This window comes from Fistularia commersonii, chromosome 15 (assembly GCF_037954325.1).
Source record: "Fistularia commersonii isolate RoL2024-O1a breed Wild chromosome 15, RoL_Fcom_v1.0, whole genome shotgun sequence".
Classification (NCBI taxonomy): domain Eukaryota; kingdom Metazoa; phylum Chordata; class Actinopteri; order Syngnathiformes; family Fistulariidae; genus Fistularia; species Fistularia commersonii.
The window spans coordinates 3,243,208-3,269,085 of NC_141298.1; the positions used below are offsets into that span (position 1 = coordinate 3,243,208).

Below are 25,878 nucleotides of genomic sequence, written 5' to 3' on the forward strand. Positions count from 1 at the left end.
CTTCAGCACCGGAGGTGTGTTGGTGTGTACTGAGGCCTGTAGAGGGCACTGCTGGTCTTCAAGAGCCTAATTTCTCACACACTCACACACACACACACACACACACACAAATACAAGTATACAAAGGTAAAAACCAAAGCGTGTATGTGTGTGTGCATGTTTAATTTATTGTTGTTTGACATGACAAAAGATATGACAGTGCAAAAAACAATATAGGGGAAAACATGAAATTGCGTATTAATCACAACCAACAAGAACAAAAAAATGGATAATATTTAACGACTACAAGCTGATATAGTCATATCAACATTTATTTTGTTTTTTTATATTGCATCGTATTTTATTTTCTTTCATTTTTCATTCGATATTGAAACCTGAAGAGAAAACTCCATTGTGACCTGAATAAAATGTCAATTTTGCCTGCTATCTTGTAATGTTTAATTTACCAATTTTTACCCCATAGTGTTATCACATTTAATTATACTCCAGTTTTTTTTGCCCAGTATTAAATTATAGATTTTCTTTTCTTCTATAGCCTACGGCAAGTTTTAGTCAATTCTAATCACGAGAACACTGAAAAGAAATATTGAATCTCATGTATGTGCTTAAAATGTGGTGCACCAATGGCAGCTAGTATACGCCATGCAGTAAATGTAGTACATGTTCATTCAAACAGAGTATGTGACTCAGAGTGGCTGTGTGACTGTGAGGGCTGCTGTGGGATCGAAACGAGGACCCATACGTGGGTGGATGAATGGCTCGGTATTTGATGAATGCACTTAACAGCTCCTGATTTGCGATTCCATTTCTCTCTTTTCTGGTCCTACACAGTGTGCCTTGACAACAGGTAGGCTCTTTTTTTTTTCCTCTCACTTTTGCTTTCAGAACTTTTGGTTAGCTCACGCGTCCGATCCTTTGGTTTGCAGCAACACATCGGAAATGGGCCTTTCAGAAATAGATAAACAGGTATGCTTACGAGAATAGGGCCGGCTCACTGAATCTCTCAGCTAAATTCAGAAGCCTTCATAAAAACTGAAATAAAATAAATCAAATCGGACATTCAATCAGATATCCAGGATTACTGTCACAAGTTACAAATAATTGAATTAATAGATAAGCAATCGGGGGCGGCACGGTGGAGCAGTGCTTAGCGCTTCGGCCTCATAGCACGAAAGACCCTATTTCGATTTGCATGTTCTTGCCGTGTGTGCGTCTCTCAGGGTTCTTTGATTCCTCCCAAAGTCCGAAAACATACAGCAGATTAATTGGAAGAAATTGGAAAATTGCCCCGAATGAGTGAGTGAGTGAGTGAGTGAATGTTGTCTGTCTCTGTGTGCAGTCCTGCAATTGGCTAGCGCAACTGCCCCCGCCTCTCGCCCAATGACAGCTGGGATAGGCTCCAACATCCCCGCGACCCTAAGTGCAGTATAAGCGGCAGAAGATGGTTAGATGGATGGACGGATTGATCAATGTCTGGTTTTTTTGTAACTAAACTTTTGCAACTTTTCTGAAAAATTACACAAGATATGTCGTAATTTCTTGCTGGTATATTGGCAACAATATCTGGCTGATGCTAATATAGTTGTGTGATCTGTGGATGTAGTCTAGTGAATTGTTCAAGAGCTTCAAGCGAATAATCAAGCAAATAAATTGGTAACGTCTTGCACATTTTTTGTTTCATTATTTTTAATGAAACAATGGGGTTTAATTTTTATATTTCTATTTTGTCATTCTTTGCCTCGTATGGGTCATTTTTAGGTCATTGTGTGCTGTTGTATGGGAAGCCAGGGTTTCCCTACAGACTGTGACTATTTTTTTGTATCTTTTCTTCTCATGTGCCATGAAGCTTCGCTCACCAAGGATTAACCAGCACACCCCTTCCTGAATTATAAACCACAAAAAATATCGTATGCATTTATTGTTGTTTTAATTGTTTGAAGAGTACATCTGTAGTTATGAGGCTGTGGCGTGCCAGCAGCAGCTTGATATTCAACTGTGTCTTCATCTGTCCTGTTGCTATGTGCTGTTGGACAACTAATCATCCATCTGCTGCTTTTGTATTCATCCTTCCCTTTTTACCCTTCTATCAGTCCATCTGTTCATCCTCATTTCCCTGAACTATACTCACTGGCTAATCAAATGTTTCAGTTTTTTTTTCTTTTTTTCTTCCTCACAGTAAGCCACATTCTGGTTGGATTTGAACTCTCCCCCAAGGCTTTAAAAAGAGATACTTGTCTTACTCACCATTTTCTCTCGGATATATCGTCATTGACATGACCAAGTTTTAAACTCAGATATTGGAGGATGGGGAGTTTCTTTACTGCTTGAAAAAAAAAGCATTTAATGTATTCAAGTGTGGATAGGGCCGCTTTGAGGAAAAATATTAACTTCTGTGTGATTCAAAGAAAGCTTATCAAGAATACTCTATAGTAGTAAATAACCAGGAAAGTATATTTTGCATTTTTCATTGTACAAACAATAGTGACAATTTATTCTGGTACCAAATCAGTTCAGCAAAATAATTACAAATAAAACAAGTGTGTTAGAATTACATTTTTTAATATGTCATATGCTCACAGTACACAATCATTTTAAATATGATATTAAAAAGAAAATTGTATAGTAGAATATGTGTTTCATAGCGAATATCTAAGTTACATGTATGATAAAAATATATGATAATTTTTTTATTTACAATTTGGAAATGAGTTATCAAGTTAAGATAATCCAAACTAGTCTTGAAAATGTATACATTTCACTTTTGAAAAATGAAAGAAAACCAAAAATAGCCTATGTATTATTTATTTTCTATTTTCCTTTAAAAACAACAAGCAACCAAATCTCACAGCAACAAACTGACACATTTCTGATGCCCTGCATAAATAGGACTACATGTACAGTACATTCATTTTTCTTGGCTGTCTTTTCACTGTCATGTGCCGATGGACAAAATGTCTCAGTGTTGTGCAGGTATGTCAGCATCTCTTATGCCTGTCTGTTACAACCATTCGTGACAGCATATCTCTGCGGCTTCCTATTTCCATACCTTTGTGTGACCGAGCGCAGTCACATTGCTCACCAGTCGGCATCAGTTGACAGAAATAACTCTGGTGTTATGAAGAGTGTCTCATGAAAAAAAACAAAGTGGCAAACACAAAATGGGCAGACAGGCAGGGGGCCTCGTCAGTTTATTGTTCCAAGGAGGAGAACAGTTGGCGGCTATATTGATTGTATAGTTGGATTTTAATTCAAATTAGCCATAAAATGAATATCTAGATGGTCTTTTAGGGCAGCCGGTCCTTAGAGTTATACTCACCCGAAATATCGGAAATATCATATGGGCGTGTGTATGTGTGTTCTCTGAACACGGGGTGTGTGCAGTAGTTAGAGAGAAGGCGCATGTCTACTTCTTGTCTGCTTGCTACCTCTCGCTTTCAGTGCTGCCGCTGGCTAGCCCTCGTGGTGCATGAAGAAGAAATTCGTGCATCAGTCGTCTCCTGCCAGTACAAAGCCTCTCCATCACCAAGACTCCTCGTGGCACACATGGCAACTGGGGCCTTGCAGCCCCAGGCTAACTTGGCAGGGGATCTGGGAGTAGCAGTGGACCCTATAGATACGAACTGGCACTTATCAACCTCTGCCCCACTGCCTTGTGGGTGAGTCTGGTAGGACAAAAGTCTAAAGGAGCACACTCCGACAGAAAAGCATCATGCTGGAGGCACACGATAGGCGATACTCCCGAAAACTGGATCTCCCGCAGACTGCTAAAGAGTGCCAGTTGTCTTGGGCCGTCCTTGTAAATGGATTACACCCTCCTGCAGTGCAAAAGTGCTGCTGGGACATGCGCACCGCCAACGACGCTCTAAATAGTCTCCCTGCGCAGGTATCCACCGCTGCCTCAGTGAGACCAGCAACTGAGAATGGTAGAAATCTGGTGGCATGGAAGCTCCTTGTCAGAACCCTGTGCATCTAAGCAGCCGTATTTAGGAGCCACACTGCTTACCCCTGGGGAGGGGCCTAGAAAAGATTGCCTAAAATTGTTCACCCAGAACATCCTGGATAGGGAACCACATCTTTCAGGACTTTCCACCCAGTGGTCGAAATAAACAGAAGAAAACAATCCCTCTCAAACTGGCTACATGGAACATACAAACCCTTCTGGACATTGATGGAGTCAGAGAAAGGCCACAGAGGAGAACTGCACTCATTGCAGCAGAACTTAACCGCTACAATGTTGACATTGCATCTCTTAGTGAAACCAGGTTCCCAGATGAAGGCTCCCTGAAGGAAGGGCAGGGTTACACCTTCTTCTGGAAGGGAAACCCAATAGGAGGACAGCATCAGCATGGTGTGGGACTGGCAATAAACCACACTCTTCTACCAAGACTCCCAGAAATACCAATTGGCATATGTGAAAGGCTTATGTCACTAAGGATCCCTCTGGCCAAGAAGCGATATACCACCCTTCTGAGTGTTTATGCTCCGACTCTTCCATTCAAAGATGACGTAAAAGACCACTTCTACCATGAGGCTCTCTGTGGCATACCCATGGAGGACAAGGTCTTGTTGTTTGGTGATTTCAATGCCAGGGTGGGGAAGGACAGCAAGGTGTGGAGGGGAATCATTGGGAGTCACGGTATCGGTCAGGTCAATGCCAGTGTCCTGCGGCTGTTAGGTGTTCGTGCTGAGTACGACCTGACCATCACAAACACCCTTTTCCAGCTCAGAAATAAACACAAAACATCCTGGATGCACCCACACTCCAAATATTGCCACTTGTTGGACTACATCATTGTGAGATGTTCTGATATAAAAGATGTCTCGCTTACCTGTGCAATGAGAGATGCAGAGTGCTGGACCGACCACCGATTATTTATAACCAAGCTCCATGTGAAAATAAGCCCCGCCATCCATCCCCAGTGGTCAGGCAAGAAGAGGCTTGACTGCGCCTGGCTTGAAAATCCTATAGATCAGGACAATCTTTGCCGTTCCCTGGCCGTAAACCTGAGGAATATTGAGTCTTTGCTGCATACAGATGTCATAGTTGATGCTAAATGGTCTTGTGTCAGCTTCAGGCTCTATGGGGCAGCAGGCCAATTCATCGTCGACTGGATGGACCACCGAGAGAGACCTGAAATATTGGAAATATTGTATGGGTTATCATTAAAGAGAGATAATTCTCTGATCCCATACAATGATCCCCTGGCTTTTCATCATCTGGGGCTTCAAAGGCCAAAACACTGATATCTATCAAAAGGGCAGGGGTCACTTTGGATGTGTTCACATTTTTAAAACCCCAGTTCGGCAACGGTGCCAGGTGTTAATTGAAGCCGGCTGTTTATGTTAATGGACCTTTGCTGAGCAGACACTGCACAAGCTGTCTCGCGCTTGATGTCGGCAAACCCAATAAATGAACGCATATTTGAAATGCAACGATTAAGTCACTTTTAGCAGAGTTTACTGGCACCACCACACAGGGAAAATGTTGAACACTTTTCAAAAAATTCAGTTAGATCTTGTCTCATGAGAAGGATTGACTAAATTCTAAGGGTGAAAGAAAGTAAGAAAGAAAAACTATTCCAATTTTTTTTTTTAATTAAAATCAAATGGCCTGTAACTTTAAGAACAAATTACGTTGATTTCATATACTGGGGATTTTTTGCCCACACTTTCATTAATAATGTAATAATTGATGTTTATATTTTCATTTATAATTTGGTTATTTGCTGGCCTCTATTGCTCCGCTGAAGACTAATAGAAGTTTGGATATTTCATTGGATATATGTTATTCATGCAGTGAGAATATAAACAGAATCATCCCACATGAGAACAGTTAAAAGGCTTTTGATAGATATTTTGTTTATTGCCCCGGACCCGTTGACGGACATACCTTTTCAAGCTTATGTATACGTCTAATCCAGCTCAAAACTGACAAGTACAGAAAAAAGAAACACAAAATAGCTAAATAAATCAAATAAACAAGTCATTCTCCCCCTTGGTTACTGTTGCTATGAGCTTTTGCACCCTGTATATGAGGCAATATCAACCAGAATGACGCTTTCTGGACTGATGGTTCAGGAATATCAGCAAGGAGCAGAAAGCCCATATATTGTAGTCCTTCCTGTCAATATTTTGAGGATATTTTTGACTGAGGAAGAGACAAAGTTCAGTGGTGATCCATTTCCACATCAAGAAGGTTGCAGGAATGTTATATCAAGAAAGATCAGTACACATCCCACTGTCAACAACGAACGTCATCCATCCAATCTTAACTTTTTGGTTAACCGAACCGCCCCACGGCAGCACGCTGGCACAGTGGCTACCAGCATCACCGTGCAAGTTCGATTCTGACAAGGGGTCATGTTCTCCCCGTGTCTCTGGTTTCCTTCTACAGTCCAAACACAAACAGCAGGTTGATTGGAAAAAAATTAGGAAAATTGAGTGAATGGTTGTCTGTCTGTATATGTGATTGACTGGCGACCAGTCCAGGGTGTACCCCGCTTGCCCGATAACAGCTGGGATAGGCTCCAGCTCCCCCCCGTAACCCTGAGAGCAGGATAAGCAGCAGACTGATGGATGAACCGGCCTACATTTAAATAACATGCCATCCAATGTACTTTAATACAAGTGAACAATTTATGACATTTCTTGCAATCCCAGTGCAAAAATGAAATATGGTAAGCAAAAGTAGACTTGTTTTGTTGACTCAAAATATTGGTGGGCCAAAAGAAACGGCAGATGAGTGTAATAATCCCGTTATGATATTCATAGGAGTGACCATGTAAGATGTTTATTTCAATATCAAACAACATTCCCATATTGTTTCATCCTTTGTTATCCATATTATTCTGTAATAATCTAATATCTGTTTTGTTGTGGCTTGTGGAAGCACATTCCTCTTTAGTACAGAATGTGTGTGGGTGGGATGTGTTATGATCATGGTCTCCACGGTGACACATGAAGCTTATATGCGGCCTGCAGATGCCAGTTCAGATACATACATTTCCATTCATTAGAGACCCGGTGGTGAATGTCGCAGAGTGATGTGGCAGGTTAGGTATGCAGATGGCCTGTGAGATCATCATGAGATTCGTGGAGTCTTTATAGATTTTAGCACAATTTTTTTTGTTTTAGCCCTGCTGTCGTTATTATTGAGCATCCTGGGATAAAAACATTTTTTCAACAAAAGCATCTTTCACAGCAGTTTTTATTCCATAGGTTTGCCATGCTAGCCGAGCTTCACTGAGGGATGTTGAAATATTTCGTAACACAATGCCAGCCCATGGAGAAGCTCCAATTTGAAACTTATTCAAAGATAAGTGGCTGTGATTGCCCCTGTATTTAAGAAAACACTGAAAATCAGAAAGGATGCGAGAGGAGTACTGATGGATCTCCAGTGTGAAATGAAATTCTGAATTACCAGATTCGTCTGATTGCCGATCGTGTGAAACAACAGTTCATGGACATAGCAATTTACTTTGAAAGTCATCAAGAAGCCATTTCAACGAGGGCCTGTCAGTCTGCTTCATAAAAAGGACTTCGAATCTCCTTACGCTTTCTCTCACTTGGTTGATTATTTTTTTCTCCACAACCATTTCCTCAAGAATCTTAAGTCACAAGGTGATTCTGGAGGTTACTGGTCAGACTTTGTCTAATGAACTAATGACCACCTCGGCAGTCTGTGGGTGCTGATGCCTTGTTTCACAAGCTCAATAAATGTCCACGCAAGTGAGTGACATTAGTAGTTTCTGACCCTGGTGCCGCAGCAGGCCTGGCCAGGGTCGGGCAAGAGTGTGGTCAAGACCTGCTCTACGTGGAAAGGGTCATTAGTCCGCTGTGTTGTGATTTGGCGCCATATAAATACTGTAAAATCTGATTTGATTCAACCACTGTTTATAATGAGAATGAGAACAACTTTATTTATCCCGAAGGAAATTGTTGTGCCAGAGTTTCAAGCAAAAACATAACCGTAATAGACAAAAGTAGGAAGGAGGAAGAATAAGAAATACAATGAAATATAAATTGTCTTAACTGTGAACTATTAACTACAAAGATTTGAAGATTTCCTGAGGGAAGAGGAATTAAAAAGACCTTATACTTTGTATAAGCATGATAATGCAAAAAAATAAAGAAGCTTTGGTGCTGCATATGCAGGTTTGGGCTGTTCATCATTCATTATATACTGCTCATCCTGTGCTCAGGTTCAAGGGGGGACCTGTTACCTATGTTAGCTTCCTTTGAGCGAGAGGGGGGATTCACTCTGGATAAGACATAGAGAAACAAACAACCATTCACTCTCTCATTAACAAGTCTGGGCAATTTAAGGTGTCCAATGAACCGCTGGACTATGGGAGGTAAACCAGAGAGCCTGGAGGAAAGCCACGTTGACACAAGAACATGCAAACTGCACACGGCGTTGTTGCCCCTGTCGGAATCGAACCATGAACCTTCTTGCTGTAGATATAGAGCTAATTTTAAGCTCATGGGGAAAAAAAAACTATTGATTGTTCCACGTGATAATGCATCAAGTTACAAAGCAGACCCTATGGAAGAACATATTATCATTAGAGAGAAGCTTGGAAAATCCAGAATGTGAAACATGAGTTGTGGGATTGGTCCCTTGCTCAGGAATCTTTGTACCATCCGTCCAAACCGTGGTGAACATTGCTTAGAAAAAAAAAAATCTTAATGAAGTGTATTTCAAGGCCCTGAGTGTATGTCTGCCGATGCCTCTCTAGCTCCTTTGAAAATGATCACCGTGGCTGTACAAACTGCTCTGTTTATAAGGGCTCTATCTTTAGACTGGAGCTGCTTCAACAATCCACTTCAGTGGTTGCCATGGAAACGGGAGTCCTGCTTAACAGTATTAGACTAGTGGCGATGTGATGATTATGACGCCGGGGATAAGGATGAAATTTATTGGGCAGCGAATGACTACATACAGTTTATTGGGGTAATTTTTTTTTTTTTTTTAACATAGTAAATGGTTCTGCTAATTAAACGCTATCACTCTTATTTTTTCAGTCAATAACCCAGAAAAGTCACGAGAGCTTCAAGACCACTCACAGACATTTTTCGGATGAAAAACACTTTCCAGAGAGCGACCTTAGGGTACCCTGGGATTCTCTGTCTTTCTGCCTTGCAATCTAAAGTTCATGAGTGCCTGCAGAACAAAATCAAAAGAAAATTAAAATGAGGTTGACTACATCAGACAATATGAATAAATGAATGCATCTGCTTAAATAATGGGTTTGTGGTGATACATGAATAGTGGGTTAGGTTGAGTGATATGTTTTTGGCATGTCTATACAGGACTTTGCGTATTTATTACAAAATTATAATCTCTCCCTTATTTTTTATTCTCAGTTAACTTTTAAATAGAGGCATCAAATGCACAGCACTCACAAGGTCACAAAACAGCCCAAATACCTAAGACTAAAAATAGGCCACAGCTCATGCTATATGCCGCATTCTCCAGAACTTTGTCGTTTTTAATAAAATGTGCATCAATCCATTGTCCCCCGAGCACATTTTGTTATTGCGTTGATAGTTGCGTGTCTTGAAGAGGTTGATATTTAAACTTCAGCGTTATTCCAGATCCCTCCTTGACTTGGCACGTTAACGTGTTGAGGTTTCACACACTACTGTATAATGCCAGTGTGCAAAGATGATTTTTTTGGTTTCTATGAACTATCAGGCAAATAATTTCACCCTTCTTTCTACTACAATTGAGATTTTCTTTTTGTATTGGAACTGTCAGATAGTTGCACCTCAAATAAAAATACAACTGTCTTTCAAAAAAAAAAAGGAAGACTCAACAACTTGATTAAAATATGCAGTTTGAGGCATATCTTACTATCAAGATTTTATATCTAAATATCTATCTTTTATATCTCTTCTTGCTTTATTCTGTTTTTAATTTTATCTATTTATTCATCATTATTTATTTACTTTTACTTTAGGGCAGGCATGTCATTTATATGTTGTCAACCGAAGGGAAAAATTGTACATTTCATGTTAATAAAAATTTTGTGTGCGCCTTAAGTCATTCCACACGGGGGAAATTTCAGTATCAATGCTATATAAATTTGAGTAGTTTGAAAACACTGTCAATTTATGTGATGCACTGTTCATTTATACACTAGATTTAACACAAGCAGCACTACACTTAAGGAGGAGGGAGGGTTGGTGAGGGGGGTTTCCGGAGCTGTAAGGAGTTCCTGGATCCTGAAGGATTCTATTGGCTGTCCTCCCAGTTTGTTGTTCATGGCGGTGGAAGAAAACTTTGACAGGTTAGCCAATGATTTTGGAGCAGTCCTTAGTGTTGTGCTCGAGGCAGTTCCTGTCCTGTAATTGATCTGAAGCAGCAGGAGAAGGGGAAAGTCACTATACTCTCAATAGAGTAGTATTAGAAAGTGGTCAGGATGGTGCGGCTCAAATTAAATGACCTGAGCTTCCTGAGTGGGCACTGCAACTGATGACATTTCCTGATGATTTTCTCAGTGTTTGAACAGAACCACAGGAGGTTGTCAAAGACAGTGCTCAGGTATCTGTAGTTTGTCAATGTTTCTGCCGGTCTTACTTATGCTCAGCTTTAGGGAGGAGGTTTTGCACCGCTGTGCAAGCTCCTGGAGGGCTGAACTGTGGTGGAATGAGGGAAAAATGTTAAAACGATGTGTGAATACCTCAAACTGCAACAATACTGAAAAAAAAAAAAAGAATTTGCATTTCACCACTAGGTGGCAGACTGATATATGGACTAAATATTGAAACGCTGATTTTCGGAGTCAATTAAGATTAATACGAGACCCCTGTCAATTTTCTCTTAAAGTTGCTGTTGGTTACGGCTTCTGAAATGTAAAAATGGCCAACAGCTGAACTTCTGATATATACATAAAACCATTACTTTCATACTTTCATGTTTTTCATGGTTCTTTTTCCAGGTTCATGTGTTTCTGTATAATAGATGACGAAAGACATACAGCTTTAATAAGAGATGTGTGGTAGACAGTCATTCTCTCTGCTCTGAATGCCAAACCAGGAAAACATTTGGAGTAGGTATCGTTGCTATGGTAACAACGGTCTCCCTAATTAAAGCTTTTAGTTAGAGTGGTATTTCAAAACACAGTGAGAGAAAATAGACTTTCTTTTTCCCTTAGAGTTAATATCAGGCTGCTTGACAGGTTCTGATGCAACATTTATGATCATGTAATAAAGTGACTTCTGATTGCTGATGCTCTTTAAAGTGGCCATTCACTTCAGGGTACATTTTCATGCCCTGATGTAAATTCCATGGAATTGTAATTCCATTGAAATTCTTTACAAATTACATATATATCACATTCCTTTTTGGCATTTTTATTGACATGTTTTTTACTGGTAGGTGATAAATAAAGCAAAAAACAATGTAACAACATCTGTTTCATAAGATCTTTATGAGCGGAAAATGAATGTAAATGTTGATCTGCTCCAGAGCAACTACATCAGAGGTGATCAGTTATCCTGTACCTTGCTGGGGAGCTCTTTAACATTCAGTTCAAGATGTATTAATAGCAGCAGTGTATGCAATCCTGCTGCAAATTTTGAACACCCTTTTTAATTATTTGAATCAGTCTTTCACATGAGAGAAGGAGGAATTGAATATAATGACTGTGGTCTGGTATGCGTGATGTACACAAAAGCTCAAAATGCAATATATTCATCTTGTTCTGGAGTCTTTTTTTTTCTCAGGGATTCATTCATTCATTAAATCGCTTATCCTGCGCTCAGAGTTGTGAGAGAAAAAACAAGATGTAGATTTTTCCGACAACAAATCATGTGTGTGTGACCACTCCACGGGTGCAACAGTTGTTTTAAGGTGTTTTTGAGACAACAACACCTGAAACACCTGCTTCTGTTTGTAAGCAGCACCTTAAGTCTTCCTTTTCTGCGCTCCTCCCACTCTTTGAGGTTAAATTGAGGGCAGAGGTGTGGCCCCTTCTAATTGTGATCTCTGTGCATGTCCATCATAGGCATGGACAGCTGAACACACATGCACATGCATAGACGCACGGGAGCATGGGCACAGGTATGCACACATGCACGCACAGAAATATACACAGAAACACACTATAAGACTATAAGAGTGCAGTTTGTACTTGAGGGTTTTAAATTCAAAAATATGTTTTTTTAAAAACAACAGTGAATAAATAATACTAAAAATCAAACAAACTCTAGAGGAACTGGAATGAAATTATAAATTTCCCATTTTCTTTATGTATATGACAATATTTCTAATACGCTGAAAAATCATATTTATATGTATATGCATCAACCTTTTTTCTGAAAATTACTACATTTTGAATTATATAAAAGATTTTTTTTTTGTAAAATATTATTCATTTGTCTTTTGATTTTTCTCAGTAGTCACCAATCACTTTTTCCATTTTGGAAAAAAAATATGTATCATCTTCTTCTCTTTTTTGACATTTTTTAAATGTATTTTTAACAAATTTTTCTAGTATGGTTTTTTGCTGATGGTTCTCTTGTTATCAAAATTAACTTTTCTTTTGTTGTTTTCCACTCTCATTGAAATCTAAATGTCTCAAAAGCAACACCAATATTGTGCATCAACTTACCACCAACAAAGGTTCTACAGCTTTAATTTTCTTGTTAACTTTATTTTCATGTTTTGTTTTGTTTTCTACAGAACCAAACAACAATATAACATAAAAACAGCTATGTTCCTGCTGAGGAATTGTCAAGAGAAGATTACTGATTTTCAGCAAAATCAAATCTTAGTCAGAGATGTGCAGGGAAATCTTAACATACTGTTTTTAATAGCTCAACTCAGTACCATTTTATACCACATTAATAATGATGCTAATTTATTGTCCAATAGTCTGCAGCCCATGATGTATTTCATAAACACAAGTATATATTGTTTTGACAAGTTTATTTGTTAAAATCAGTTGATCATCATCAAGTGAAAATTTAAGCTAAAACGTGACTTAAGCTAAAACATGTGTTGGCAACTTTTACATTATATTACATTACAGTCATTTGGCAGACGCGTTTATCCAAAGCGGCTTACAAAGAGTGTAATTCAGTCTCCGATAATAGTATTAATAGTATATCAGAATCTTTATATGAAAGACAAATTTGTCTTGCTCTGTTAGTCGGTCATGAAACATAGTGTACCTATGCATGCATGTGTGTGTTTGTGTGAATTCCAGACACATGGTTAAGATCAGTAGCTGGCTAACTGGGATAAAGAGAGAGAGAGAGCGAGAGAGAGAGAGTGAGAGAGGGAGAAGGGGCGGGAGTGTTCCCGGGCAGTCTGAATCTTTCAGCCTACACACTCTTCCAACCAAAGCTCAGTCTCAGTAATGTTGGATATGCTGTGAGAGTGAGCCCTGCTCTCCACAAACAAACACACTCAGCCGTTCCCCGTTTGAGGACACAGAACACACATTGGGTGAGTACGTCTCAATAGATTTGGTACTGTTTGCATGTGTCTGAGAGCATCGCTGAGAGTGAGGGACTACTTTGTACAGAGGTAACTACTCCAGGAGCACAGCCTCCAAGTCAGTTATCCAGCAGTAACTTTCTGTTGGTAAGGAGCTAAAATGAGCAGAGAGGGTCTTTGATTCTATAATCTTTTAAGTCCTTTAAGCTCTCAACTGTTTTCTGTATCACTGCAGGGGGTTCCCGGCTTCACCTAACAACCACAGATGAATATAACCACAAAAAGATGAACAGTTGTTTATAAAGTCACTACAAGCTGATGCTGAAATGTGTTCCTGTCCTTTGGCGAATACATTCAAAAGCAGAAAATGTGCATTTTTGAAAAACGGGTGTGTGACTGATTATGTACGCAACTTCATATTCCCGCTAGTATATTGTTAACTTGGGCTGCCAGCGGTAAAATAGTCATCCCCGTGCCCTTCCCCTCCCACTCACACTAGTCAGATGAGCGTTTCATCACATATGGGAGTGCTAAGGAGAGAAGCAGTTAATGACAGTGAGAGCGCATCAAAATTTGATATCACACTACTGTTGTCATTCTGGATGGCACGCCCAGTGAATCATTCTCACATTACAGGATAAACATTCACATGTGCCTTTGAGATGTGGAATGCATTCCTGGTTCAAGGAACATTCGAGTGAAGGTTTCTATATCTTTAGTTCAATGAATTATGAGACTGACATGATTCAAATATCTTACTGTGAAACAATGGACCTCCAATGCAAGCGGTTGAGGAGGAATTATGGGAGATTGAGACACTTTTTGTACATGGAAAAATGTGTATGTTGGATTGGTTGGGAAGAACCTTGGAGCCTTGAAACCATAATTTGTTCAGATTTGTTGGCAAGGTGGATGTTACTGGTGCAGCATTTGCTTTTTGGGCCAATGAATTACATTATTTCCAATTGGGGCACCAAAACTGATTAGAACCTTGCTGTTGATTGTTTTTCCAGTTTGCTTAAAACACCAAAACCGCTACCGTTCCTCCCCCATAATGTCAGAGTACATAGAGACAAACTAAATGACAAAACATGGTGTTCATACTGGCCACTGTAGATCATGTTTTCAAATAAAAACATCACTCTCTCATAGCTTTGGCATACATTTTAATTTTTCAACATGGCTAGACAGCCATGAAGATGACAATCATTGGACCCAGTTTTCCCTTGCTCTCACCGGGGCCTACTCTGGAGCCGGGCCCAGGGGGTGGGCTTGGTGGCGAGTGCCTGGTGGTCAGGCCTACACCCACGGGCCTGGCTTAGCACAGCCCGAAGGAACAACGTAGGTCCCTCTTCCACTGGGCTCACCACCCACAAGAAGGGCCAAGGAGGTCGGTTGTAGTGTGGAGCCAGGCGGTAGCCGGAGCGGGGGACCTTGGCAGTCTGATTCTCGGCTGAAGAAGTTGGGCCTTGGAATATTGAATGTCACCCCTCTGGTGGGGAAGGAGGCCGAGCTGGTGCGCGAGGCTGAGAGATTCCGACTAGATATAGTCGGAATCACCTTGACGCACTGCTTTGCATCTGGAAGCAAGCCTCTTGAGAGGGGACGGACTCTTTTGTTATTCTGGAGTTGACTCCGGTGAGAGGCGCTGGGCAGGTGTGGGCATATTGATTTTCCCCCCGTCTCAGCGCCTGCACGCTGGGGTTCAACCTGGACAACCTGCTTCAGGTGGGGGGACGGGTTCTGACTGTTATTTGTGGTTATGCACCCAACAACAGTTCAGTTTACCCACCCTTCTTGGGGTACCTAGAGTAGCTGCTGGAGACTGCGTGTAAACTTGGATAGGGGTTATACTGGGAGACTTTAACACTCATTTGGGCAATGACAGTGCAACTTGGAAGGGTGTGGTTGGAAGGAACGGCCCCCCTGATCTGAACCGGAGCGTTTTTTTTTTTGTTATTGGACTTCAGTGCTCGTCACGGATTGTCACTAACAAACACCATGTTCAGGCATAATGGTATCCATATGTGCACTTGGCACCAACACACCTTAGGCCACAGGTCTTTGCTCAACCATGTGGTCGTATTGTCAGACTTGCGGCCGCGTGTCCTGGACACTTGGGTGAAGAGAGGGGCGGAGCTATATTCTGCCAGAATAAATTGATAAACGAGAGAAATCTTCTGAAAAGCACTATTTACGTACAAGGTAAGTGATGAACAGTTCCAAGTAATGTAGATTTTTATTTGACAATGTGATGTAATCTCTTTAATGTTTGAAATTCACCCATCCACCCATCTTCTCCCGCTTATCCGGAGTCAGGTCATGGGGCCAGCAGCCAGAGCAGTGAGGCCCAGATCTCCCTCCCCCCTGATGGACATGCCCAGAATACTTCCCCCGGATGGCATCCAGGAGGCATCCTGACCAGATGCCCGAGCCACCTCATTTGACTCTTCTCTATGCAGAGGAGCAGCAGCTCTACTCCGAGCGCCTCCCGAAAGAGGAAACTCATTTTGGACGCTTGTATCCATGATCTCATTCTTTCGAGGCGTCTTCTCGTTCTCTACCCACAGCTTGTGACCGTAGGTGAGGGTGGGAACGTAGATTGACGTGTAAACTGAGAGTTTCACCTTTTAGCTCAGCTCCCTCTTCATCTCCTTCTTCACCACGGCAGAGGTGCCACACCGATCCACCGGTTGATCTCCCGCTCCATCCTGCCCTCACGAGAGAACAAGACCCCAAGATACTTGAACTCCTCCACTTGGGGCAGAACTTCTTTCCCGACCCGGAGTGGTCATTCCACCCATTTCTGGTTGAGCACCATGGTCTTGGATTTGGACATGCTGATCCTTATCTTGGCCGCTTCACACTTGGCTGCGAACCGCTCCAGTGAGAGCTGGAGATCATGGCATGATGAAGCCAACAGAACCACATCATCTGCAAATAGCAGTGGCTCGATCCCGCGGCCACCAACCGGATCCCCTTAACGCCTTGGCTGCGCCTTGAAATTCTTTCCATAAAAGTTATGAGCAGAATCGGAGACAAAGGGCAGCCCTCGTGGAGTCCATTTGGTCGGACTCACAATGTCCGACAATGCGAACCAAGCTCCGACACTGATCATAAAAGGACCAAATAGCATGTATGACAGAGTTCGTTACCCCATACTCCCAGAGCACAACGTGGCGATGGATCCTGTCTTACTGGGGGCGTTATTGCCACATTCCAAATTCCAAATAAAACCACTCACAGATAATGTTTTTTTGGAAGTGTTTTGGGAATTATGTCCAAATGGCCAAATGGCTATGAAACACATATTCCCATGTAGTAGGATGATGCATTTCAAGATCTGACTGTGCAATGGCTGCTAGAATGGAGAACAGGTTCAAAACAATTCCATTTCATTTTCCTGTATTTAGTAACCACTGCTAGTCATGACCATTTGATGCAGTGCCATTTTCATCCGAAAATTATACCACGAAGGGTGTGGAGACACAGGACAGGCCATTTCAGAGCAGAAAAGGTCTCAGTGGGAATGAGAATACCAAATGAACCCTTTTCTTTGACAGACTGAAAAGAGTGCACATACTTTGTTGAAGAATAACAGTGGTCAGTGGTTGGGTCTTTTTTTTTTTTGTTTGTTTGTTTGTAGCCACATGACCTGCTCGATGTTGTTTGGGGTCGTTGTTGAAAACAACCAACGTATCTCAATTTGACTATTCATGGTAGAAGATTAGTTGGACCAAGCAATGATGCCAAAATGTCTATTCTCGGGTGTACAGAGGTTGTATCTTATCCATCTGAGACAAATTTGGAAGGGAGTTTTGTTGAGAGGCCAGTGCAACTTTAGCAGACTGTACTTTAGGCTTGTAAAGGGCTCTCCTGTCAGCATGAATGCTGTTAATCCATCAGAGATCAGATTAAGCAAGGGATTACAAGTCAGGAGGACCTTGGCCAGACAGACCCAAGAGCTATTGGGGTCATGTCACTGAGAGGAAAGATCCTGAACAGCAACACACCTGACCGCTTTTATCCAAACACACAACATGATACAGGAAGAAACTGCCGATTCTTATTGCAAGTGAAACTCGGTGGAAACAAGTTCACCAAAGTGTTAGAAGAAGGCCACTTTATTTCAAGAACCTGGGATGCATTTAAAACAATGGCAACTATGTAGTCATTATAATGACAGTTGTTGAAGAAAATATTTTGTTATAAAAAAATATCCCGATCTGTCGAATCACATCATCACTCGGTATTATTTCAATGAGACTTACACAACAGCCTCTACCACATGAAGCATAAATTGCATTTCAGATATTCAAACACTCTTGTTGGTTTATTTTTAAACGATTGCAGTATAGAATTGATGAGGACACAGGATCACTTCAGTGCAAAGTTTTTGACACAGGACTCAAGCAGTGACAATGTGACACCTCTGGATTTCTGCCGATCAAAACCTTTCAACATAACAGTGCAAATTCTCGAGTATTGAGTTCTGAGTTTCTATTTCCTTACTAGCAGTAGACTAATATAACACCTCAGATGCTTGCTCGTGTGCCTTACATTGATTTTCAAGCTTCTTAACCTGCGAATGGAAAGCCAAAGTGTACGGTGGGATGAAAATGTCAAGGTTCTCTTTGGGAGCGATGAGGATGGATAAGATCAGGACGGAATTCATCAGTGGAACAGTGCATACAGTATTGGGTGTTTTTGTGATAAAGTTAGAGAGGGCAGACTGAGATGGTTTGGACATGAAGAAACCTACAGGACGACTGAGGAGACTTATGGATGGATGGCGTGAAAGAGGACATGAAGTTACTTGGTGACATGTGGGGAAGATGATGCCAAGATATGGTTAGTTGGAGAAAGATGGTTGGCTGCGGTTAATCCCTGAGCGGAACGGCCGAGAGGAATATGAAAAAGAAGTTTGCAGCCAAGTTTTACTGTAGTCCTCTTGATGATTTGTTTGTAAAAGATGGATATGTATCGACCTTTCTGTGATTTCAGTCTTTGCGGTTTCCCCCTGTGGCATCACGCTCAGATGCTGCTCATACCCCAAATACAATTCTAGCACATCTCTTTTGGTTTGTTTATATGAGAACCAAAACTCTGCATTATAAACCATGCACAGATTTTGCTCTGTGCGAAAATATGTTGATGCGAAAGTAGGACTTGTTTTATTTATATTTAGTCTTGTGACGTAACAACAGACAGGACAAAGATGATTCATAGAGAACAAAAAATAAAACCCAGACTGGGCTAACTCCACAACAGGAAACTGGTGTAGGACAATGAAGAAGGAAGAGCCTGCTGAGACGAGAGAAGAAAGGCCAAAATTCCAGCTGAGGAACTAATGACAGCTGAAGACAATAAACAAGCAGGAAAGTAAGAAGTAAAAGCCAAGCATTTAAAATCGGAGACAAAGCGGTGAACTAGGACTGGAAAAAAATAACAAGTTTTGCAGGCAGGTTTTCAGAATAGTATCAGACCAGGAGATGAAATCTCATAAATGCACTGCAAGGCGACTGAAAGGCTTTCAGCTTTTCAGGTTATTCATTTTCAGAGGAATCCACGTTAACTACATGTATCTTAAAAGAAACAGGCCCCTTTCAGGTCTGTTTTTTGTAGTCAGACATTTTATACCCCCGTTACACCTCGCCATCGATATCAAAGTTCATGAAGAGCAGAGCGACAGGCTGTCCTTTCTGATCCGGTAGATAAAAGGTGCTTCGCAAAGGATCGATGTTTCTACAAAGAGGGACTGAAGGAGCAGCCCGTTCAAAAGACTGATTCTATTCTGTGCACATGCCGCACCACAGTAGTGGAAGGTTTGACGTGGTTCTGTGTGAACCTTGAGACACTGCAATGTTATCATTGTGAAACTATGTGTACAGCATTTAGTTTTATTGATATGAAGCCAATGATGTTGATCGCTGTAGAATAAATTTAAAAAATTGCATTGGCAGGTTGCTTTTTGGGGTAAAATTCATTTTGAAATGTATCAAAACAAAATGAAAATGACATATACCTCTGTTTCTGTTTGCCTGTAGTGTGAAAATGAATTTTAGTTTGTATGTATATATTTTTTCTCTGTTCTTTATATTACATAATAAATATATACAAAATAACAATAAAAGCAATTCATATGTGATGGAAGAATATACAATAGATAGCTCTATAAGTCCAATATCATGATAAGCTGAATATCAGACTTAATATTTAATATAAACGTCAGAGTGTATTTAAAGAGATTTATAGTCTTAGATCTTTTCATATTATTGGGGAAAAGGAGAGGGTTGACTACACAGAACACTAAATTATCTGTAAATAAGCACACACGTTAATAAATTTCTACAAACATGCAAACAAACAAAAACTCAACGTATGGTTATCGAAGGTATCATGGATATAGGTATTTCATATGACTTTTACGATTTTTTTCTATTTTGATTAAATCATTGATATTATTCTTTAATATCAACTTTTTCAGTAAACTTTTAAAATATTGCTAAAATTGAATACAATCTACAGTTATACAATTTATAATTAAAAATGACATATCTTAAATGCACATCAATATTATTTCTGAAGGAGTGGCTACTATAAAGTTTATGATCTGGACGAAACCAGGTAGTTGTTATAATCCTTCCTTCTTTGTTTCAAATTCTGATGTGTTTTTGGTTTTGCAAAAGCAAATATTCAAAGAAACCCGATAAAATGATGTTGGCAAAGCCTCTCTATTCATGGCTCAGATGTGTCCTAACCTGAGATGACACCTGCGTAAATCCAGCAGCAGGATGTAGGAAAGTTAAAGGAGGATTATTCCTTTTGCCTTTACAATGCAGGTGTTAGAACTTCCTCTCTGATAACACATTAATAACTCATGTAACCCAAAGATTCAAACTTCATTGGCCATCCCTTTTTAGAGTCCTGCCCTTGTCCAGTCCTTGAATCCAGGGATAACCACACTGTATATTATTATAGTAGCTCTCCATTAAATCTTCCAGGTGTCTGCTAAATGGTTTCAATGTGATGACAGGTGAAGTTTTTTTGTTTTTTTTTCATTTCATATCACACCATCAGCTTGCTTTCAGGACACGTCATCTGCCGCAAATACACTACATATGCTCTCTCGCACACATTGTGAGGCTCGACCAACTGTGAGCCAGGCAGCCCTCACTATTTTCAGCCTGAGAGATCAGGCCGCCGTGGTGTCAACAGGTGGACAAGCTATCCAGCAGCATGACCTTCAGTGGGATCCTCAGCTCACTCCTTAGCTTTATCACTCAGAGAGGTTTCCTCAGAAAACTTGAATTAAAAAGTTACAGCTAGTACTTGAACACACACAAAGTACAAATTGTGTTGAAGACGATTAAAAACACGCAATTCGTGCCCCAATAAGTTAATTTCAACAGGATTTTAGTTATTCTATTTTTGTATTTTTAACAATATAGGTGGCAACAAGAGACTATTTTAAATTTTGACCAGGTGTATATTTAAGGTTAGTAATTGTTCAAATATTGTTTTGAATTCTAATGATTCATCAAAATTTTGATTTTCTCATGAATATCAACTGTATCTTTCTGTAGTATTTTTTGTAAAAATAAAAAAAAAAAACACTTAAAATAATGTTACATGACGATCAACACTGAAAAGGGGAAGTAGATATATAATAAAGTATTTAAGAAGATGATAAATCTTAAGATGACCCAAAAATGTAATTGAAACTATTTATATACTTACTACAGGTTCTCTTAAATTTACACAGAAGTAATTGTCCAGAAGTACTCTCATCGTACAAATATTTAATCAAAAATAAAATGAACACATTTGGTTTCGTGAAGCTTGTGCAAAAGAAGGATATATTCATTCTTTTTTGTCCCCAAATATAATACTGGCATGTACTGACATGGCTCCATTATGTGCATTATTTAAAAATAGTCTGCACAGTTTTGAAGCCAGAAAGATTGTCAGCCAAAGAAGTAATCCAGTTTTCACCACAAAGAAGAGATATTTAGACCCAGAGACAAGGTTTTCCTTAACACCTGTGGCCTGAGGTTGAGATATTCATATTTTTCTACTTCCTTTATATAAGGCTATGTTTATGTAGTCTTGCTCTTGCTTTGCAAAGAGGATTTTCCTATGTTTGCACACATGTCCAGAATCTCTTCCACCATATTGAACAACAGAAGCAGCTAAAACCACCGTGAACTGCAGGTCATTTTGTTATGCTCTTGTGTTGGTAGTCACAGTATAAATGTGTGAAAAATTATTATATTCATATAAGATAAGTAGAAACACCAATCTGGATCTGAAAGGGAATTGTATTTTCGCTATTTCCATTTGGCCTCAAAAAACTTGGTATTAAGCCATAAACCTTCAGCTCATATTTTTAACAGCAAATGTTCAACAATATCCTTTTCAAGCCATTGATTTGATATTCAATAGACCTGCATGATCTGCAAAAATATACAAGTATATCTGAATAGGATATAATAGCACACATATTACAGTTACATTCAGCATCACAAAGGAGTTCACCAAATAAGAATGTGGTTGTGTTTATGTTTTACTCCATCTTTGATAGACTGCTGAAACAACATAGCTAATTGAAAAATGGTAAAAAAAAAACAGCTTTACTCGGTTTACCATCCTCCCCCTGTGTACGAGTGCTCTGCCTGGGTGAAACACGTGTGGGTGAGAGGCTGGGTTTTAGCCAGCGTGTGTGGGAGTGTGGTATTTAGATGATATTCTATTCAGAACAGACTTGTGATCCCACCATCATTGTTACACCCCCTTTTCCCCTCATAATATCAACTCCCTGGACTCAAAGTATGCAGGGTTACACAATTGTACATTTTTTCACCTTTTCCTATAATCAGGGTCAGTGAACCAAGATATTATGCTAATGTTTCTGGAGGTAGCTTTCTGCAACTCCATTTATTTTCCATCTAATTAATATAAAAGAATACCGGTAAGTAATAATTCATATACTTCTAAAAGTCAAATAGTGAAATGAAAGGGGGCGAGGGTTGGTGGGTGATTTCCTAGAGACAGAAACTAGAAAAGAGACTGCTCTCATGAGAAAAAAAGAACAGGGTAGGTTAAAAAGATCAGTATAGACATTTATGTGACATCTCATGTCCACGATAATTGTGAGCACAGGAAAGTAGAAAATCAGATGATGTCAATTTCTGTCCATTGTACCTTTTTAAGGGTGCTGGAGAAGAAGATCCAGTTTGGTTTCCTTTTCTAAGCTCAAGTCAAGACATTAAAAAAAAAGATATGGAAAAAAAAGATAACACCAATAAAAATATCAAAATAGATGTGATAACGATAATAGTAATACTAACAACAACAACAACAACAAATAATAATAATAATAGTGGTTGGTGGCGCAGTGTTTAGTGTTTTGGCCTCACAACTCGAAGGACCCTGGTTTGAGTTCACCAAGGGGACCTTTTTATGTGGAGTTTGCATGTTTTCTCTGTGTCTGCGTGGGGTTCTTCAGCCCAAAAACATGCAGCAGGTTAACTGGAAAAAATTGGGAAAATTGCCCAGAATAAGTGATGAGTGGTGAATGATTGTCAATCTGTATATGTAGCTCTCTGATTGACTGGCGACCAGTTCAAGGTAAACCCGCTTTTCCTCCCCATGACAGCTCAGATAGGCTCCAGGATCACAAGGATTGCATGTTCATTAAAAACATATATGGTCTTTTAAGAGAGGATGTGAGATATAGGAATGGGTTTTAGAGTGATGATACAAAAATAAGGTGGTTGGCGGTGCTATTGAAGTACAGTTTCAGTTCTATTTCAGTTGAAAAGTAAAATCATACCTGTTTGCACAATTAAATAATATCTGGGTTCTGATCAGCATGAACAATGGCTGCTCATTGAATGCACACCTCCCATCTGAGGGCTGAAATATCATCTGAATACAAATTATTTCTAGGACAATGACTGTTTTATAAGCGCTTCCATGAAAAACACTGTTCAACTGATTATAATTGCTAATTACAGAACAATATCTCCTCTTTGTATTTTATTCATATTTGCTTTACACGCAGCGCCCACTGCGAGACAGACACATTTTGGATGTTACAGAAATGCTAACATGCTCACAAGGCAACACCAAGAATGTCGGAGGTCCCTGTCAACGCAGGAAAACTAAATTCTGAACCCATGTCTCATCTCTGATATGACAATAGATAGACGTTCCTGCCCATCTGTCACTGGTATAATCTTGTATATTAAAGCAGATTGTTCATTTTTACATTCTCCACAGATTCTACCTCTTAAATATATTACTTGGTATGATATGATTGTTTAACTGAACAAAAACAAATTTTATCTGGCTTTCACCATAAACACACATATTGGATTTGTAACATTACAAAATGAGGATTTGTAATAATGAGTATTTTAATACGTTATTGTTTTGAATTCAGTGCTAAACTGACTGTCAAATCTTGATGACAGTTGTTTATCTTGACAATAAATTCCATGTGTAATAATGAGATATAATAGTGATAAGATTAAGTCTATGCAAAGTCAGTCTATTTTTCTATCTCGATAGAAAATTGGGATCTGGTTTGCAAGATGTTATTGTCTTATTTTTACAAGCTTGATAAAAAACAAGCTTAATATAAACCGTTATGAAATGGTTGATTAAAGTTGTAAGGTTCTGAGATATCTAAGGTTGTATGAAATTGTAAAAAAAAGTTTTTCTGATAGTTCGTCACTACGATAGCGCCGAAGACAGAAGTCAAAATGAGCTTAAAAATCAAGACGAACAAAGACGCGAAAAAGCCGAGAGTCGGCAAAAGTCGCCAGTGTGCGTGTGGCATCTGCGTTGCTATGCCAACAGAGAGAAAGCATCTGCTGTAAGGAGCTCCACTTTTTGTCATCAATAACTGCTGTGTTGACAGACCGGGTGGCTCGTCTCCAGCTTCGTCCATGATCACGCCGGTGCCCGGTCTTTCGTGATCAGATGCTGCTTGTGCAGTCGCAGGTAGTTGACATCCTTGCAGGAGCACATCCAGCATCTCCTGCCTGCAGCGTTTCTTCAAGCAGGCTTCACTCGTTTCCCGAGGACCTTTTGTATGCTTGTGAAAGAAAACCGAAGGCACTGGCTTTGGTGCCCATTTAAAACTAGCAGCATCCATGAGCTTTCACAGCAGCTTAGCTCGGCTAAATGTGTCAAATGCGTCCGGGGAGAAGCGCAGAGAACACGGGGAAGCATATTTATGCCTGAGTTCTCCCAGGCAGGGTTTGATGTGGAGGAAGAGACTGTCTGAGAAAGAGAGTACTTATATGTATACCTCTTCAAAATCACATGATAAATAATAAGTACTGCATCAAATTACTTTTCTCCAATAGCATTTCAATTGTTATTTTTTCTGACGAATTTACCAATCAGAAATAAATAAATACAGAAATAACACAACAAAACACAACAAAAAAAACCTGCCAACAGTAAGATCAATTCTGACTTGCATACTGGTGTACTGGGAGTTACTTCACATACTGAATGTGTTGTATTCAAAACCCCTGATCAGCATTATTAAGAGATAAGATTGAATTAAGATTGTTATATTTTTGTTATACTTATATTAAAAGTCATTCAGTAGATTGAAAGATATCAGACATTAGTCTGTGCTATTACTGGCCTGTCCTCAGCTTGTGCTGCAGTGATACATTCACTAGATTCTTTACATTGCTTGTATCTTCCACCTACTTTCAAGCAAACTTTTGGCTTGCCAGAGGAATTGTTCTGCTGCCAATTACTATACTGACTTTAACTTAATAACCGGCTGAATCGTAGTTTATTTTTTATTTCTTCAATTTCAATTTTAATTATTTATTTCTACTCTCCTAAGTCTACTCCCAGTCAGCAGCTGGGAGTCAAAGGGCCAGAGAGATTATTGCTCTAAGTTAATGAGTATTTTTTCTCAATATTTGTCCATTTAACATTCTTATGAATAATATACTTACACTGATGAAACACATTTGATATAGGTTTTTTGTTTATATATTTATAACGTTTTCATATTTTCTTTCCTTCTGAAAGGATGTCATTCCTTTCATGGTCTGAAACCAATTTGATGTTTTCATTAAAGATTTCTGTGAGTTCATGAGTGTATTAGTATGACATTCCATTAAAGGAATTAATTTCATTACAAAACAAACAAAGATGGGACTCTTGCTTTAACTTCAAATTTTTCAACTATTCTATTAAGCCCCACCAAAACACTTTGATGCTGTTTCAAATGTAACCGTGTCAAACAGTGAATGTAAACATCATTGACTCTTTGCCAGATTTCCACTGGTTGGATCCAGAAGTCAATCACAAGCAATGAATAAAGTGCAGGTATGATTCATGTCAGCTCACTAATAAGTGCTGCAGATACAGATGCAACACTGAGGTTTAAA

At 39.6% G+C, this 25,878-nt stretch overlaps 1 protein-coding gene across 2 annotated transcripts in view; it reads left to right on the forward strand.

Moving 5' to 3' along the window:
- The first annotated feature begins 13,358 nt into the window (after nucleotides 1–13,358).
- Nucleotides 13,359–25,878, forward strand: part of palmdb (palmdelphin b) — a 50,758-nt gene continuing 38,238 nt past the window's right edge. For both annotated transcript variants that reach the window (XM_086161045.1, XM_086161047.1), the window contains exon 1: nucleotides 13,359–13,456. The gene's annotated coding sequence lies outside the window, so the exon portion shown is untranslated. The remainder of the gene's footprint in view (nucleotides 13,457–25,878) is intronic.